The sequence below is a fragment of the Jaculus jaculus genome, chromosome 1, assembly GCF_020740685.1.
Source record: "Jaculus jaculus isolate mJacJac1 chromosome 1, mJacJac1.mat.Y.cur, whole genome shotgun sequence".
Classification (NCBI taxonomy): Eukaryota; Metazoa; Chordata; class Mammalia; order Rodentia; family Dipodidae; genus Jaculus; species Jaculus jaculus.
The window spans coordinates 319,191,523-319,211,482 of record NC_059102.1 but is presented as its reverse complement, the minus strand read 5'-3'; the positions used below and the strand labels follow the sequence as shown (position 1 = coordinate 319,211,482).

The window sequence follows — 19,960 nt, the reverse complement described above, 5'->3', positions numbered from 1 at the left end:
CCTTTAATCCTAGCACTTGGGAGGCAGAGGTGGAAGGATTGCTCTGAGTTTAAGGCCAGCCTGAGACTACATAGTGAATTCCAGGTCGGCCTGGGCTAGAGCCACAAAAAACCAAAAATAAAAACTCTCTTTAAATAAATTTTCACATTAACTTTACTCAGGATAAAGCCACTCTGTTGGCTGTGTCATTTTAATGAGCACTGTTGGTGGATAGAGTGATTCAGAGATACTCCAACAGCCTTTGTAACCATTTCTGCTACTTGTATGTTACATAGAGAGTAGATACCCCCCCAAGTTTGTGAAACACCAGAGGTCATAAAAGTGGTTGTGCTCTAGCAGTGAAAATGCAGAAATGTTAGAAAAGATGAGTTTCCTCATTTAGTCCCACGTCTCAGACGGGAAGTGGTGATATGTAGAAGTGAGCCCTCTCCGAGTCTTTCCTGTGCGCCGGGCACTCGCTGCTGTGCTCCGCAACACTGAGCAGCAGGGATTGTGGCTCATCCTTTGTCAAAGGCGAAATGGAGACTTAATTTTTAACAGTTTGCCTAGAGTCTGCCATGTGGAAGAACCAACACTGGAAATACGTCTTTCAGGATTCCAGATCCCTTGCTCTTCCCACTAGCTCTCACTGGTTAGAGGAGTGTAGGTACTGTATAAGAAAGAAAAGGTGCCCTGGAAAATCAGAATCTAACACTGCTGAGGAAGAAAAGATAAGATACTGGTCTTGCAGTTTTATTGAATGTGCAAAGTATGAAGAATGAAACTAATTAAATAACTTAAAGAGCTACAGCTCTCATTGCAGTCGATTTTATCTAAGTTTTCATAAATTAATGCTCTTTGACAATTCTCTGGACTAATCTTTGATCTAACACAATGTTGCACAGATGTTAATAGGCCAAGTGTACTCTGAGGAAAGTGAGAGACATCAGTAAATCTGACTGAAGGCAGTAAAACCATGGATTGGTATTTAAATTATTACAGTAAGTTAGTATTATTGGGTAATTCCTAAGGTTGAAGTCTATCCAAACCATTGCAATACCTGAAAGGATCTAGAAAAGCATAATTAAGATGGAAACATTGAAAGTAACTAAAATGGACATGAGGGTAGGGCAGTTCAGGTTTTAAGTATCACAGATTCATAAGAAGTCGCAAAAGATATAACTAAATATAATGAAAATAAGAGGGGTTAGGAGACTGCTTTAAAGACCAAGACAATACTTTACTTTAACCCAGTTTGAAATAAGACAAACCAATACAAAAATTTTACAATTCAGAAGCTATTATAAATTTTCTGACAAGTTAAATGGGCATCTTGGTGAACTTTTTCAAATATTTAAGAAATAATTGGGCTGGAGAGATGGCTTAGCGGTTAAGCGCTTGCCTGTGAAGCCTAAGGACCCCAGTTCGAGGCTCGGTTCCCCAGGTCCCACGTTAGCCAGATGCACAAGGGGGCGCACGCGTCTGGAGTTCGTTTGCAGAGGCTGGAAGCCCTGGCGCGCCCATTCTCTCTCTCTCCCTCTATCTGTCTTTCTCTCTGTGTCTGTCGTTCTCAAATAAATAAATAAAAAATTTAAAAAAAATATTTAAGAAATAAAATCTGTATAAGCATGAAAAGTGATATTTCACCATTTGTATTTTGAGGTAGATGACTTCATATTAAAAGCTAAATATTTGCAAAAGGGGTCTCATTCTGTCACATGAACGATGCATAGTACAATGTTGGAAGCTAGGTGGCAGCAGATTGAAATAGTTGTTTACTGTGACTCCAGGCTACTGTTCCAGGCTTATACCAACATAAACAGAAAAAGTTGGTCAAATCCCAAAATATTAGCTAAAGGAACTGAAAAAAATTTTTCATTCATCTTTGGTTTCATCATCTTTGTTAATGATTTCATATATTTCTCATAGTGTGATAAGTATTTAAAACTAAACTAGCATTCCTATTGGAATAGACTCTTCTCAAGCAGAAATTACATAATGTTTTAATTTTTTTATCTGCATATTTATTTTCTGCACATGACTGAAGAAACTTGTCATTGGAGTAAAGAACATTTGTGAAATAAAGATGCACATAAAAGCAGCACAGATCTCTCCTGTTTCCATGGCTTTCTAATCCATTATACCTACATTATATGAATATAACAAGCAAGGGCTGATTATGGAAGATACAAGATATGTAATTTTTAAAATCTCATTTCTACAATCCAAAAGTGATGGAATTTAAACATTTGGGTATTGCTATATATGAGCCTTTTAAAAAAAATTATACAAAACTGTATTAGAATGATCTAAGAAAAACACTTAAGAAGGATGTTGAAGAAGCTAAATTTAGAATAAAGCTCTTCTCCCATGACAGACAGGTTGGCATAATGGGAAAGTAATAAACACAAGGGTTCCTCACATTGTTTCTTACATAGTTTTCAAATCTTAGCTTAGTTTGCTTAGCTTTCACTTCACTACGTATAAAATAGAAATGATACTTCCCAGAATTATGTGGAGGATTATGCTGGGTGATGTATGAGCATCCATGTCCAGAGTGATACCTACATGTGACATTAGTGTGTAAGCTTGCTGCTACCTGTGGGCGCTTCTGATTGGACAGAACTGTGACAGATTGTCCAGGAAAGCGAGCAGGCAAAGACTAATGTTCTTTATTTTAGGAGAAAAACGGGGGCTCTGCCCTTCAGGTCCTTGAGGCCCATTATCAGGCAACCTTTCCAAATCCTCTGTGGTGCTGCATGTAAGGATGTTTGAAGCGTGCAAGCCTAGAGGAAGGAAGTGTTCAGTGATTGCTAGGATACAGTTTATCCAGACACATTAGCATGTCAGGTATGAAAGCTTAGGGGCTGCAATTTGTACTCTAATAATGGTACAACGTAATTTTGTTTTTTTATTTCAGAGAGAGAGAATTGGTATGCCAGGGCCTCAGCCACTGCCATTGAATTCAGGATGCTTCCACCACCTAGTGAGCATGTGCGACCTTGCTCTTGCCTTACCTTTGTGCATCTGGCTCTTGTGGGATCTGGAGAGTTGAGCATGGGTTCTTAGGCTTCACAGGCAGGTGCCTTAACTGCTAAGCCATCTCTCCAGCCCCAAAGTGATTTTATTAATGAGAACCATTGACAAGGTAGCTTGACTCAGATTAAAAATAAAAATGTACACTAAATAAGGAGAAAAATGGAATAAAAGGCTGCTTGTATCACGCAAGTGCTTAATATTTTTCAGAAAGTGGCTATGGGTTCTTCACTATGCATGCTTATAAGGTGATAAACTGCAAATGGGAAGATAAACATAATAAATCACTTGCTACTCAGGCTAATGCATGCTGAAAGTGGAAATGGAATCAACTTTACCTGGCTCGTGTATGAAGTGCATGTTTTAGCCGGCGTCCGTCTTCATACCTGTAGCATGTGTGTTCTTAGCCATCTTAACCACTTCGAAGACTGGCAAGAGTTCTGTAGCTGCAACTTTGACGTCCTGTCTCTTTGAAGAGCATATGCCCAGGGAAATACTTAGAATGAAAAGCACTACTTCTATAAAGATGTTCTGAGCAATTCCATTTAAAAATAAACTCATCAACCAAGAATTGGGTAAATTCCAGTGTGTTGCGATTGCTGTCATAAACTTATATAAAATTGAATGATATGTGTAAATTTTTATGCAAAAATGCTTAAAAATAAATGTTAAGTACAATATAAATTGTGTCTTCTGATTATATTTGTGTAAGAGTTGGGGTGTCTACACAGAAAGAACCAGACATTTCATTGCAGATTAATGTGAGAGGGTTCCTTAGTTTGGTAACATACTGATATGTGCAATAAAAATAGATTAATTGGCAAAGAGATTTGCTGAACTGGTGATAAAAATTATTAATTTCTTGGAAACATGTTCTCCTTTAAATTAAAATAATAATAATACATTTCTAAATGCTAAAGTTAAAAAGATAGTCTCCAATTATGTATGGTCAAAATATTTACAAGTCTTGGAGAGAAGGAATTTTTGGTCAGTATTTTGTGTCTTTTCTCAGATGTCCAGCACCAAGAAATAATAATAGAAATGGCATCAGTATGTGCCAGCACATCACTATGAAGATATAATGGCTGTGTATGATGGCACGTGACTATAATCCTACCATTTGGGAAGCTGAGGTAGGGCATTGCTGTGGGTTTGAGACCAGCCTGGACTTCACGGTGAGTTCCAGACCTTCCTGAGCTACACAGTGAGATTCTGCCTGTCCAAATCCAAGATGCTACATTCCTGGGGAGCCTTACCTAAGCCCTAGAGCCTCAGGGCAGGAGTCACAAGTAGTACAGGTTCATGCCTGGGGACTGACGCAGAGGACCACCGTCTCCTTCAGTTGGCCTGAGAGGGCGAGGTCAAGGTGGTCTAACCCAGCAAAGGTCAGCTGAACACCTGATAATCAGTTGTTTGTTGGCCTTGCTCTGGGGCTAAGAAATAAGAAAAAGAACAGGACAAGTTCTCTGTACCTGAGAGATGTTCTCTTGGAACCTTTACCCTAAGGAAAGGTAAGGTGTCACTAACCTTAAGCATTTAAGATACTTCTAACCATCTCTATAATTACAACTACTATACTCCCCTTAATCTGAAAAAGAAAAAAAAAAACTGATGTGATATATGGCATTTCTCTTTTTCTTTCAGGTTTGTTTTGTTTTTCAAGATAGGGTTTGACTCTAACCCAGGCTGAGCTGGAATTCACTATGTAGTCTCAGGGTGGCCTTGAACTCACAGCAATCCTCCTACCTCTGCTTCCTGAGTGCTGGGATTCAAGGTGTGCGCCACAGTACCCAACCTCAGCTTTATGTTTTTAGAGTGACAGTTTGTAAGAACTTTCAATTTTTTTTTCTTCTGTTTTTCTTCCCTTCTCCCTCTTCACATTTCTTCTAAAGGGTGTTCAAGCCTTTAAATTACAAACAAGGTGCTTAAAGGTTAGAAGTTGGGCCACTTAACACTTTTCCCATAGGTTTCAGCTTTCACTCAGTTAAGTTTCTGACTGTCAGAAGCATTGTCTTCTGTCTGAGGAAGGAGCAGAGGTAGAAGAGTTTTGAGTCCAGGAGGGAAGTGCATCATGGAGATACTGATAGCAAACATTTCCATTTTAGAATTACTTTTTCTTGTGATACTGTGGAGCTAGTGAGAGTTATGTTCCCATTAGCCTTTATCACGTCTGAGGATATTATTAACCTTCATTTTAAATTAGAGGCAGTATTTCCTTATCATGTAACCTAGAACCTAATGGATTCACATTTCAGCAGCAGGGGCATGATGGCTCCAGCTTTCTGTGTAAGTTGGGAGCAGTGGAGAACAAACCGACTCAACTGAACGTCCTGACTCAGGATTGGTGCAGAATTACTCTGAGTTTATTTACAAATGCTTTCTTCTGACAGCTGTGTTCTATGGGAAGGTAAGGAAGGACAAATCTACACCTTTCTTACAGGTGAGACCTGAAGGTCCTTTGACCCCTGGCCGGTATTTAGATCCACACTTTGCCTCCATTTCAAGAGTGGACTTTTCCATTTAGGGGCGAACAGATCATGGTTTGAAAAAAGTGATGACATTTTAAGAAATCCCAAAATCCTACAAAGTAACTTTTCTGTAATTGATCTGGACTGATTAGTTTTGAAAGGGAACAGAGGAGTTGATTATTTATGCCTACATTTGAAATCAGATTATTTCTTAATCTTGCTAGCACAGTGATACACTTTTTCTTTTTTTTATTTTTTGTTCATTTTTATTTATTTATTTGAAAATGACAGAGAGAGAGGGAGAGACACAGATAGTGAGGGAATGGGTGTGCCAGGGCTTCCAGCCACTGCAAACGAACTCCAGATGCGTGCGCCCCCTTGTGCATCTGGCTAACATGGGTCCTGGGGAATCGCGCCTCGAACCGGGGTCCTTAGTTTTCACAGGCAAGCGCTTCACCACTAAGCCATCTCTCCAGCCCCACTTTTATTTCTTTATGGAACGTTTTCTTGTCCTGTGCTGTTGGCGTTAGTTCGTTTTTAGTCCTTCATACACTCTGAACACCAACTTGAAAAGGTAGACCTATGAGATGAAGAATGACTTCGGAATCCAAACAGCAAAGCCAACAACGTAGTAGGGAGGTGCGTGCCTGTCTACAGTTTTCAGCCAGGAGGCTGTATGTGTCTTATAGTTTGAAGAAAATGATCTTTGGGGACATTAGTGCAGGAGGTTTTATAGCAGAGTTTGGGTCTAGTTTTTTTGTGACAAGGTCTCATTTGCTTTGAACTTTATATGTAGCTGAAGGTGGCCTTGAACTCCTGATCTTCCTATCTCCACCTCTCATGTGCAGTGGTTATGGATATGTCCCACTACACCTGGCTCCAGTTATCTTTGTTATATGTCATGTCCTTCATTTCTGTTTTGAGATCTACATATGGAAGTTCTTGCTATTTGCTTATTTTAGTGCTGTGCATATATCTGTTATGCACATTTGTGTGAGGAGCATACACGTGTGCATGTATGTGTGGGGGGCAGAGAAAACTGGGTGTTACCCTTAGGAACATCGTCCCCCTTTTTTTGAGATGAGGTCATTGGCCTGGAGTTCCTTAATTAGGCCAGACTGGCCAGTGAGTTCCAGAGATCGTCCTGTCTCTGCCTCTGCAGTGCTGGAACCACAGGCATGCCTCATCACACTTGTGTGTTTGCACACATGTGCACATGTGTGTACTCTGGGGAGTGACTCCAAGAGAAGCAGGGATGGAGGAGGGAGAGGACAGAGTGGTTTGGCAAGAGGACAGGATATGGAAGGCTGCGTTTGAGAATTATTGCCGTGACATCAGCATAATTGTGGTTGGTTGTCAGCACTATATAGAAGTAAAAATCAGGAAAAAGTTGAGGAAGAGCTTATATAAACACAGACTTGGGAATTCCAGGTCAGCCTGGACTAGAGTGAGACCCTCCCTCACAAACAATAAAACAAAACAATACAGACTTGGAGGGGTGTAGATATGATGCCCTCCTTGTCTGATTTCACATGGGAACTCCCACCCCTGAGTTAGTTTTGAGATAGCAAGATTCTTTTCCTAGGCTCTTAGGTATGCATTTATTTTTTTCTCATGGGCTTATAAAAACTCAAGGATTGGAGTCAAGGAGTTGCACTACCTTGATTACTGCTCAAGATTTAGAACACGCAGAACCAAGCCAGTGATAGATGGCATGAGACACTATCTCAGGCCTAGATTTCATGGCTCACATTTTCTCTTCTATTGGGTGGCTCTGCCTGGTGTGAGTTCCACTTTGGAGTTCTAGTTACTTTTACTTTTTCCTTAAAGGACAAAGAAACGTGACGTAGAGATGGTATATGATGTAGTAGTGAAGTGTTGTGGAAGTTGAGGGAGAATTTCAAGAGCCTAGTCCACAGTGTCAAACATCACAAAGAGGCTGGGTAAACTTACATTTTAGTGATGAATTTGGGATTTAATGAAGCTATGGTTAATAGTTTTAAACTAAAGAGTGGGTATGAAGCCAGTGGAAAATTGTTTGGAGTAAAGATAGTACTTCTGGCATTCAGGGTCAGTAAGTACACTGAGGCCCATGGCAGCCAACGGCTGAGCAGGTAGAGGCAAGTCATAAAATGAGTATCTGATAAGTTATGAGGTTATTTGGGTCAGTATTTGTATTGAAGCACTAACATTTGTGCAGTTCTTCCCCTGACATTATATGGCTAGGGATTGCCTTAAGAAAGCAATCACAGGGGCTGGAGAGATGGCTTAGCACTTAAGGCACTTGCTTATGAAGCCTTAGGGCCCAGGTTCAATTCCCCAGTACCCACATAAACCAGATGCACAAGGCGTCACATGCATCTGAAGTTCGTTTGCAGTGGCTAGAGGCCCTGGTGTGCCCATTCTCTATCTACCTCTTTCTCTTTCAAGTAAATTTTTCAAAAAAAAAAAATTAAAAAGAGAGTAATCACAGATATAAACATAGAGCTACATGAATTGTAATGTCTGTTGCCAACACTCAATGTATACTATGTAGCAGGCATTGTTATAAGTGCTTTATGCATATTAATTTTTAATCTTTGCAACTCTGTGGGTACCTAGATAATACTGTTACTCCATTTTCCTAAGAGAAATTAAAGCTGCACATGGTAACTTGTCCAAAGTCACACAATGATGGAGGATATGGAGCCTGAGCTCTTGTTCTTGTCTTGAACCTCCATGTTAAATTGCCTCTCCTTGGAGCACTGTTAGAATGAGAGTCTTAAAAAGCTCAGAGGTTAGCTATGTGAAATCAGAGAAATTAATCTAGACATCAATATTCCACTAAGAAATCACTCAGGACCCACACTCTGGAAAGTGTCTTGATTCTCTTAACGATGGTCAGAACTAAACTCATCATCGTTCCCAGCTCTGCCAGGGTCAGCCTTGCAAGAACTAAACTCATCATCGTTCCCAGCTCTGCCAGGGTCAGCCTTGCAAGAAGGGAAAGCACTCCCGTGCACACTGACGCCCACGTGCCGTGAAAGCCCCAAGCACGAGGGAGTCCTGGAGGCACCTACTTGAATACCCCATTTGGTGATTTTATAATTTGCAAAGGTCTCAAGACACCAGAGTTAAAGTTGTACCGCACACGGTAACACTAAATGTACTTTAATTCATTATTATGCTGCTGACTCAAGAGGTGAGTACTGAAACAGCCAAAGGGTCTAGGTCATTTCTTTTTTACTTTTTATTGACAATTTTCATACATTGTACGTAATTACTTTGATCACAATCCTCTTCCATTGCCTTCTTTTGTCCCCCATTCCTCTTCAACAGACCTACTCCTTTCCAACTAGTCCCTCCACTTTAATGTCTTTTTTTTGTCCCTTTTTATTACCCATGATGATATGTTGAAGGGCCTGATACTGTGTGGTTCTTGTGCAGACAAGGACAGCCTCTACAAGGTCTTAGATGCAAAGGCTACCACCCCATGTCTGGAAAACAGCACCCCATATCACTTCTCCCCATGTTCTGGCCCCTTCATCCCCCTCTCATCTCCTCCACAGTGCCCCTCAACCTAAAGGGCACGACAGAGACGTTCCAACCAGTGCTGAGTACCCAATACTCACCCACCCCCAGCACCCCAATTAGCCCCAAGCTCCAGGCAGCAGTCACTGCCACCTGAGAAAAAAAAAGCCCCCCAGCCAAAGCAGAGAACAGTGCCAACCATTGGGCTTAAGCATGAATATTTAGAGGGCAACATCATGACAAAACAGTCATTGAAGGAAGCATTTCTACCCTGGGGCCCATTCTTTCTGAGAATGGAAAACTGAGAGAGAGTGTGCATGTGTGTATGCATGTATGTAACTAAAAATTGAGAGCTGCCCAGACCTTAAAAGGAGAGTGAGAAAAGCAGACAGGGAGCTTGTGAAATAGTTAAAGGAAGACACCACTGCTACATGGCCTGGGACACAATGCCTAATGCTTGAAGCACTCATTTGTCAGTTGCTTGTGTAGAAAGTGTTATGTGAACAACTGTCAGTGACCAGAGTGGGGCCTTTGGATAGGCAAGAAAATCTCAGAAGTTGCAGTCATCCAGAGCACATACATGTGTGTGTGTGCATGTGCACATGTGTGCACGCACATGGAGACCATAGTTCCACATTGAGTATCTTCCTCAGTCACTCTCCACCTTAAATTTTAACACCGTCTCTCTCTGAGCCGGGAGCTCCCTGGTTTTGCTCATAGCCAGCCAGCTAATCCTAGGGAGTCTCCTTGGATTGCAGGCATGAGTCACTGCAATCAGCTTTTATACAGGTGATGGGATCTGAATTCAGGTCCTCATGTTTGTGCAACAAGCACTTTACCACTGAGCGCTGTCCATAGTCCAGAGATTTCTAATAGTAAAAATTGATGATGTGATGAGAGTCAGGTAGCATTTTAAGTTGAAATAACTATCCATTAGGAAAAATACCAGGGAATTGATCTTATTTTATGTCTTATATAACTACCTTCCCCTGGGAACAGTTTCTCTTTTTGTTAAAATATGACCATGTCTGTCTTTCTTTTGTTGTTATTTGCATCCTGAATCTCTTCACGTAGCCCAGGCTGGTCTGGCCTCCATGCCCTGTGCTGGGATGACCACAGAGTACCATCTTGACCATGGCTACTTATGCTTAGCAGCTGACTCATTGTAGAGACAACCGTGTTTCCTCCAAGACGGAAACCTGGTCTTATGCACCTCTTTTTTGTCATCAGCCAATGATATAATAACCTTTGGCCAACTATTGTAGATGCCAAGGAGATGGCAGAACACAAAAGGCACAGTTCCCGTCGTTTAGGTGTTCACATTTCATTTGGAGAGATCAGAGACACATGCCAACATGTAGTCAATACGAAGCAGCAGTGATGAAATCATGATCCTTGTTACGTATGAGCCAAGTCTGGCATGTGTTAAGCATGTGAGAGAGGAGATTTCCTGGCAGAATTGCCTGAGAGCACGCTGAGCCAAGGCACTTTTGCAGGAAGGGCCTTGTGGAAATAACCATCTGATTATCTTGCCACAGCACCCTCGAAAGAGAGTGTAAGGCAGCGCATAATTACTTGTGGCTTTGGGGGGGAGGGGATATTCCCAAGGAATTGGTAGTAAAGAGTGAAGGAGAGGACGAGAGGAGCCAAATGTCAGGGTTTGCATCCCTGGGCAGGCCGCAGCTTTTCAGTGAGAGCGGATGGTCCCTGGCGTGCTCAGGAAGGCTGTAGAAAGCAGTGCGATTTAGAACACTCACCAGGATGGGAGGGAGTGCACCCCTCGCGCAGCCGGTCCTTCCGGCTTCCTAACACACAGGCTCAGGTCTGCTTCCCAAGACTAACCCTCTTTGCTTCTGAGCAGGTCAGCAGGAGTCAGGCTGGCCCTGTGGAAGCCTGGGCTGCCGGGGACCCCGCCCAGCGAGGGTCTGTAGTGACAGCTCCAGAGCGACTGAGGTGACTACAGTCAGAACCCCCACTTCTGGGAAGCGAGGCAAAGGGTCAGAGCCACAGCTGGCAGTGCAGAGGCTGACTAGCTGGTCCCAGGTCTAGGGTAGGACATCACATGCGTCCAGTCTATTCTGGTCTCGTATTTAGTACGGGAGAGTATGAGAGAGGTGGGGGAAAGAGACAGCGTCACGTAGAGGAAGGGACAGCAATCATTTCTGGGATGTGAAACCTCACGGTGAAAATGGTCTGAGGCACTCCAGTGAATTTAGAAACATCTCAGAAGAAAAGCCTGTTGGTTTTAAAATGCAAATAGGAAAGAGAACATTAGGCAGATAGATTTGTCCCTAAAGTGGACAAAAGACCAGGCCCTGTCTGCTGACTGTAGCCTGATGTGGATTTCTGGAGCATACTGTCATGCATTACTGTCACGTGTAGATTGGTATGGTTGAGTAAGAAGTAAAACAAAGAATGAGTGCCTCCCATTTTCCTTTGCAATGCCTCATTTATCCTGCGGGCACAGTTGAGTCAGGACTAGAACTTAGCAAGTCTCCCTTCCTGATAAGGGCATCCTTCTGACTCTTCCAGATCAGTTCATGATGGTATGTGCACCCTGACTCAAGGACCACCCCAAAGAGCAGCTCTGTACACAAGCGGCCCTTTCCTACTGAGCTGTAGACTCTGAGACCATTGGGTGTGTTTTGGCTCTTGATCATAGTTTAGAGGTAGCTTGTGTCCCAAGGGTTCATGTGTTGGAAATGTGGTCACTGGTGGAGCGTTGTTGGGAGGTTGTGAAGTCATTAAGTGATGGGGCCCAGAGAAGGCTGTTAGGTCACTGGGGTGTTACCCTCAGACGTGATTAACAGTAATCATGGGCTCACAGCTTTTCCCACTGGAGAAGTTATCAAACACAAGACCAGTCCCTCCTCCCTCTACTTTCCTGTTTCACCACGGCTTTCTCCCTCCTCTATTCCTTTCCCACTACAATCTGCCATGATACGACACAGTCTGGTGGGCTGTTATCAGAGCAGGTACCATGCTTTCTAGATGGTCAGCCTCCAACACCGTGAGCTAAGTGAGCCCCCTTTTCTTATTGTAATATATATAAAGACAACTGGCCTCAGCTATCTTGTTACGCCATCAGAAATCAGATTAGCCCATGCCCTTTACTGTGAGAAGCACCCGCTTCCTTGTACGGAGCCCAGGGTCCTCCCCTGAGCACGGTGGAGTTACTGTTGGGACTCCTTCCCTGGGCTGAGGTGCACAGAGCAAGGTGATTCTCAGGAAAGAAAAATAGTGTCAACTAACAGCCAAGGAAAATAGCTGAAAAGTTGGGTGCCCGTCCAAATGGGGTTGCAGAGAAATAAAGAGCTAAGTTGGAAGCCTGAGGAGTCAAATTAAGGAGAGCCCATATTAAAGAAAAAAAAAAAAAAGACAATGAGCCGGGTGTGGTGGCACTCGGGAGGCAGAGGTAGGAGGATCACTGTGAGTTCAAGGCCACCCTGAGACTACATAGTGAAGTCCAGGTGAGCCTGGGCTAGAGTGTAGGAGGATCACTGTGAGTTCAAGGCCACCCTGAGACTACATAGTGAAGTCCAGGTGGGCCTGGGCTAGAGTGAGACCCTACCTTGAAAAACAAAAAACAAAACAAAACAAAAAAAGAGAGAGATAATGAGATAATGGAATGGAAAAGAGAAGGCTAGGATGATTTCCAAGCTACCCCACGGCTGCCCAAGGGGGTGCACGCTCTTTGTTTACAGCTGCATCAGCAGTTGCCCCTCTCTTCCAGAAAACTTCTTCACCAGATTTAACGGGAAAAGCCACAGGCAACAGTGAAGCACTGTGAACAGGAACTGGAACAGCACAGGCATGGGACCTGTGAGCAGGCAGCCACAGGCCAAAGCACAGGGCCGCCTGTCTGAAGGACTCGGGGTCTCAGTGGTGGTCTTGATAAGGCAGCTCCCAGCTGAGGCATGGCACGTGCCATGAAGGTCAGACCTGCTTAAGGTGCTCACCTGGAATCAAAATGCTTTTAGCCCATAGAAAAAGGGCCTGGGCTAGAGCAATACCCTGCCTCAAAAAAACACAAAGTTTTTAACTTTGTTTTTGTGAACTTGTTTTTATTGGGGCGCAGGTCCTGGGGTGTACACGGTCACCGTGGGGTATGCCCCTCACCCCCACTGGAACATCCAGGCTACCCCTTGGATGCTTCCTGTGACTTTTCCTCTGGCTGCTCTTGCTGCCAGAAGCCTCTTCAGGCCACTGCTGACCAGGTCCTCCGCGGAGGAGCATCTTCTCGTCTTGGAGACACTCTGCGCTTCCCTCTCCTGGTCTGTTTACCATTTCCTCCGGGGATGACTTTTTCCCCTTGGGAAGACCGGCGCCGCCACTAGCCTCCTCCTCAGGGTCGCTGAGCGAGGCCTCCTTGGGAAAAGCTTTCTTTTTCTTGGGCTCAGGGAGAGAGACAGGAGAGCCTTCCATTCCCTTTTCCTGAGGAGCCTCCTGGGGCTTTTGTTTCCTTTTCTTTTTAGGTTTTTCACAGTCTTCTGGAGGATTACTGCTATTTTCCGAAGATGCCAGGGCCAGCACAGCCAGCCGCTTTTTTTCTTTCAGCGTTTCTTCTCCTGTTTCTCCAGCTTCCTAGTGATCTCAGCCGCCTTTTCATACTTGGAAATAATGTATTTTTGATCATAATCCCCTCCCTTTACTTTCTTTTGTTCCTCATCCCCTTCCACTAAAACCCTTCTCCTTTCCAACCCAGTCCCTCTTCTATTTTGATATCATTTATTTTGTCCTTGTCCGTCACTCACGGCAGCATGTTGGTAGACGTAATGCTGTGCAGGCCTTATGCAGGTAATGATGGCTGTGAGACCAGGAATGCAGTGGAGACCTCATGTCCCGACAGCACTCCAAAGCCCTGCTCCCCATCCTTTGGCTCTTGCATCTCTACCACCTCTTTTGCAGTATTCTCTGCTTTTTGTTTGTTTGTTTGTTTGTTTTGTTTTTGGTGTTTCAAGGTAAGGTCTCACTCTAGCCCAGGCTGACCTGGAATTAACTCTGTAGTCTCCGGGTGGCCTCGAACTCACAGCAATCCTCTTACCTCTGCTGGGATTAAAGGCCTGTGCCACCACACCTGGCTCATTTTCTGAATCTTGAAGGGTGTGACACAAATGTCTCCTTTAGTGCTAAGCACTTCATTGTCACTTTTCAGCATGTTGCCAAGTTTTGTATCTCTCTAGTTAATCATTCCCAACTGCAAAAAGAAGCTTCTCTGCCGGGTGTGGTGGCGCAGGCCTTTAATTCCAGCACTTGGGAGGCAGAGGTAGGAGGATCACTGTGAGTTCAAGGCCACCCTGAGACTACATAGTGAATTCCAGGGCAGCCTTGGCTAGAAAGAGACCCTACCTCGAAAAAAAAAAAAAAAAAAAAAGAAGCTTCTCTGACCAAAAGTGAGAACAGCACTAGTCTGAGGGCATAAACGTAAATGTTTGGAGGTCCGCTTGATGGGCACAATATATCCATTTAGCCAAACAACAGTAGTGTCTTCCCTCCTAAGGCCTCTGACCTTCCCAGTCGTAGGCTTTTGACTACGTTTTTAGTACCAGGCACAAACTCCCTCCCCTGGAGCAGACCTCAAATCCAGAGAACAGTGGTTTGTCCCAATAACACACGTGCCACTATTGTACCAGTGAGAACATGTTTCCTGAATGACCAGTTATACAGCTTGCAGGGTCCACTACTGGGTACGACTGTTAGTGGCTTTCTCCATTTGCAGCCTGCGTATCACCTTTCAGCACTGTGACCACGAGCCAGCAAAGAGGAGGCTCCCAGCCCAGCTCCAGCTTGATTTCTCAGTGTCCTGCAACCACACCATGCACTGTCTTTAGGAGCAGGGTTTTACTATCTGGTTCTAATGGGCCAACGGACAGCAGTAGTAATGACCTGCATTATTGTAGGGGCCTCAGGGGTCTCTGTGACTACCAACTCACTGTGAGACATCCCATCACATGAAGATACCTATCTTGTTTTTCCTCTAACTTTCTTCAGGTTGAAAAATTACTGAGTTTACAAAACACCCTCTTCTGATATCAAAGACCATTTGTAGTAATACCAAACAGATTAAAACTGCTTTTCGTAGAGCCTACTTCACTGATAGGAAAATTTTGATAATTTCTAAAGGGGAAATAGAAAACAATGTAGTGTGGACTTTGGAAGCAGGCAGCATGATTTGAATGTTGCCTGTTACCGGCTCATGATTTTGGCAAGACAGCTCCCTACTGGGCTTCAGTTTCCTCATCTACAAGATGGTGATGGCAACAGTAATTCTCCACGTCGCTCAGCGGCCTGAGGAGTAGCAGTCTCAAGGGATTCTGCTTAGGCCCATCCCTGACACTGTGAGCAGCTCATGTCTTGGCCACTGAGTGTGGGCTGGAATTAACATTGCTCAATACACAAAAAGGAGGGGAAACTTCCTTAAAAACAGCAAATACAGGCCAGGTGTGATGACGCACAGAGCAGAGGTAGGAGGATCGCCATGAGTTCGAGGCCACCCTGAGACTACATAGTAAAGTCCAGGTCAGCCTGAGAGCTAGAGTAAGACCCTACCTCGAAAAAGCAAATAAAACAAAAATGTAAACAAGATTTCAAAGAACTTGTTCCTTGGAAGAGCTTTTGAACATATTAAATATGTATTTTTTTCCTGAGTGTTCAAATATGAGTTGAGGTTATGAATTAAAGTAGCATCTTTTTTTTTTTTTTTTTTTTTTTTTTGGTTTTTCGAGGTAGGGTCTTACTCTAGCCCAGGCTGACCTGGTATTCACTATGTAGTCTTAGGGTGGCCTTGAACTCACGGTGATCCTCCTACCTCTGCCTCCCGAGTGCTGGTATTAAACGCGTGCGCCACCACGCCCGGCAAAAGTAGCGTCTTTAATTGTAATCAAATAGTTTAGTCTCCATTTCTACATGTGGATAAGCATAATTTGATTTCATCTTACAAATTCCTATAAAATGTTTCAAATGAACAAAATTGGAACATCTACTGGTTTCAGAAAATGTGTACCCACTTAGTTTAGAAACCATCACAGATCATTGCCCGGCAGCTCTAAAAACCACCAGGCAGGAGTTTACAGTGTACTGAATTATACCTACCAGAAAGCATTTGAAACAGGCCACGGAATGATTTGTTCAAAGTGACCCAGGGACTCCACAATAGGGTGAGTTATCCTTTAACCATCTCTCTCCAGATCTATTCCTTTTTCCCTTTCCAAGTCAGTGCAACCACCTTTTCACCAAGCCAACAACCCAAGATTTCTTTGATAGCATTTCCTTCATTCCCACAGCCCACAAAGATTCACTTCCTAATTTGATTGGATGCCTTTCCCCCTCTCCTCCCCTGCTGCCCACCTCATTCATCACTTCTGTTTCTTACCACACCAGTTGTATTTCTCCATTAAAGTTCCCTGTAAGGAGACCTGTCCCTCCTGCATTCCTTTCTCCCAATTCAAGCCAGGGGGGAATGTTGCATAAGGAAAGTCTGAAAACGTATAATCAAATGAAAGTAAGACACAGTTTTCCGTGTGGTTGAGCAGTGATGGGAGTGAATAGAACCAGCCAGTGGCTCCCTGGCATCTTGGGACAGGGTATGTGATGCTGGCAGGGTGAGAGTCTCTGCTCTCCCTTCTCCATCGCTAGAACTCTCTGCCACTCATTTGCATTCTTTGCAGGAACCCAGATGGTGCTCCCTCAGGTCTCTGTGTCTTGACCTAGGCCATTATTCCTTCTTCCTGGAACCGGACTAACAGCCCCCCGCACAGCGCCGCAACTTCTCCCTCCTTGCCTGGTTAAAATGCACCTAATGGCTTTGCCTGCTTCCTGCAGACGCTCTTCTGAGTTGCTGTTCCTTATCCCACTCAGAGGGAGGTTCTCCTCCGAGCCCTCTTTCCTGGAGGGACCGTGTACCAGGGAATAGCAACATTTATACCTAACAGATAGAGACTAAATGGCTCTGGCTAACTATCAAGCAATATGTGCTCTACTCACTTGTTCTGCTTAGAACAAACTAGTATTTCCATGCTAACAGTGGAACTAAATAAGCTATTCATTGTGACCCTCTAGTGGCCAGACTAGGAAAAGAACTTTGCCTAGCTTCCAAAAAAAATGGCAGGTGCCCAGTGTAGGGAGGTTAAGACCATTCCTGGATGACTCACTGTTTGTTCAATTGCAGCCCCAGCCTTCTGGACCAGAGGTCGATATGAGGGTCCCCTGGGCATGTGGTGGGCCTGGCTGGAGCCACTGCTGGAGGCAGACAGCCCACCCTGTCAGTGCACCCTCCAGCTGCTTCTCCACTTAACTTTGCCTCTGCTTCTCAAGCAGCTGAGGGAACGCGCTCATGGCCACTTTCAGCTGAAGGTGATTTTCTAAGATTAAGCCAGGCCCCTTACTCAGGCAGTATGTACCAGTGGACTTAAGTACACTTTCAAGTTGATCCAGACCGAAGCCAGAGCACTGATTGAGAAAAGGTATCTGCAGACCCCTAGGGATGTACCTGTAGACTTCCGGGAGCCAGCTGGGGGCGGTAGTCAGGTGCATCCTGTCAATCCATCCGCTGTCCTGGAGCCATGGTAAGCTTGTACTGGGTGATGCTCAAGATATGGTGGTAGCCAAAGGAGCGCATGGCAGAGGCCACCTCCTCGTGGTAGGTGTAAACGCCAAGGCCAAAGCCAGATGCGCTGAAATCCTTTCTGGTAGCCCAGATCACACGGGTCCTGTCAGGGTCAGGTAAGTGTTTTATGGTCAGAACACTGGAATGTGATAGGTTCATCAAACAAGGACAGAGAACATGTAAGTCTCATGTTTGATCATGCTGTAACCTGTGCCTCTAAGCAAAGACCAGCTACTCCTTCAGTGAATCCAGGAAGTAGACAACACCCAGAGGATTCTGGGGGCTGATTAGTGTGAAGCCTCTGACCGTGTTTGCCCTAATCCTTGCTGTGAACAGGGTGAACTCTGCCTTGTCCACAGTCAACTGGAACATGTCTGGATGTGTACTGGTCTCAGTGGCAAGGGTTGCCCTCTGTAGGTAGAGGGCTGCTGCAGGACCTCCTCAGTGCAGTTCATGTCACACAGATGCGCCCTTTCGGACATCAGGTCAAGGCAGAGCTTGTTCTCACTGGTTACAGGGTTGAGGGAACCCAAAGGGTTCTTGTCTTGTGGTATTAGTCTCTTTGGTAAGGCCTCATCGTTCTGGAAGGTCAAGAGGTAAGAGTCAGAAATACCAACACTGTGGTTAGACAGGACATGATTGACAAGCACAACTTCAAAATCATTCTGCTGGCAATTTGGCTGGTCAGGCTGACTCCAGGACAGGGCTCATTGCCCACCTGTGACATCACCTCTAGAGTCTGTGGCTAGGAGAGCCTCAGGTCATATGGCACACTGAGTGGCCTATCTGGCCTTCCTGTTGCTGGATGTCCTCTGTGCTTCCCTTCTTCTGGTGACAGGCTGTGCATCTGCCTGGTCATCAGCTGCCTGAAGTGATCCATGATGACATGTAAGTTTACCCTCATGCCCGGAACTTCCAGAAAGATCTTTCCCTCCCTTAGGGCCTACTCTGCATGCTGGACCTGGAGTGCCACAGGGTGGGTGTCTGCCTGGTGACTGGAACCCTTATTTCAGGTTTCACTGATCCCTTCTCCAGTCTAAAATCCTCATGCCCACCCACTTAAGTTTCCCTTGTTGGTGTGAAAGGCCTGCTCCATGGCCCCTCCTCTCACCAAGCCTGCTTTACAGCATTAAAAAGAAAAAGTGGGTTCTAGGGATCAAATTCAGGTCCTCATGCTTTCAAGACAAGCACTTTTCTGACTGAGCTATAACTCATTTTTCTCCTTTGCCGTCTTGGTATACTGTTCTATAGTGTTCTATATGGCACGTCCATTGGTAAATGTTGTAAATGAAAGCTTCAACATGGAGTTATATCCCAAACGACTATTTGATGCAAACCAATGAAGATCGTTAACATGTGAGTGCCTCTTTTTCACATCTCCATTTTGTGCTTTCCTGACCTTGAAATATCCACATGCTTATCAACTTGATAAAGTCCCCAAATTCGTCAATTCAAATATTGTTTCTCCTATAACCTTTCCCAGTATTTCTCCAGGCAGAGATAAGTCACTTCCCTGTGATTGTTTGCACCGTTACCTTCCTAGAGTGAGCAGCTGTCCCCAGCATTTGTCAAAGTGACCCGCCCAGAGCAGCTGGCAGTTTGAGGCACACTTGAGCCACACAAGAAGATGAGGCCATCCAGATAATGCCAGTGAGATGTGAGATTTGATGTTCTAGTGTGTTGCCTTCACAACACCAAGGACACAACAGACTCCAGTGGCTCTGCAGGGACAGTATGCAAGGATCGATCCCTCAGTTACCCATTTACCTCTTTGGAGGTCAGCTTCCAGTCCCTAGGGCACTTTTGTTCTACTTTACTCCTCTCCCTCCCACACTCCCAAAATGATCATGTTTTATATATGCTACATGTACATGTTTGCTTGCACGTGGGCACATGCGAGTTACACAGACACACGTGGGTGTGGGTGTGGAGGCCAGAAGTGGGCATCAGTGTCTTCCTCAGTCACTCTCCACCTTGCCTTTGAGACAGGATCTCAGTGAACCTGAAGCTCCACTGATTCCGCTGGACTAGCCAGCCAACAGGCTCTCGGGATCCTCTTGTCTCTGCCTCTCTAACTCTTGGGTCATAGGCATGTGCTGCTATGCACAGCCTTTCTGGGTGCTGAGAATCGAAACTCAGGTCTTGACACTTACACAGCATGCACCCTACCATCTGAGCCATCTCCCTAGTCCCTAATATCATACTTTACATAAAAATTTAATTAAGTAAAAAATACATTTCTGAAGCAGCTCATCTAGTTGTCCTAAGAATTGCTTATTATAGTTTGAATTTAGGTCCAGCATCTGCTATTATATCACTGCTTTCTGATTTATTTCTTATAGTGTTGTTCAAGACCCAGTCT

At 44.4% G+C, this 19,960-nt stretch overlaps 1 protein-coding gene across 1 annotated transcript in view; it reads left to right on the top strand.

Annotated features, from left to right (window-relative positions):
• Positions 1 to 19,960, top strand: part of Opn3 (opsin 3) — a 39,918-nt gene that overhangs the window by 7,156 nt on the left and 12,802 nt on the right. The window lies entirely within an intron of this gene.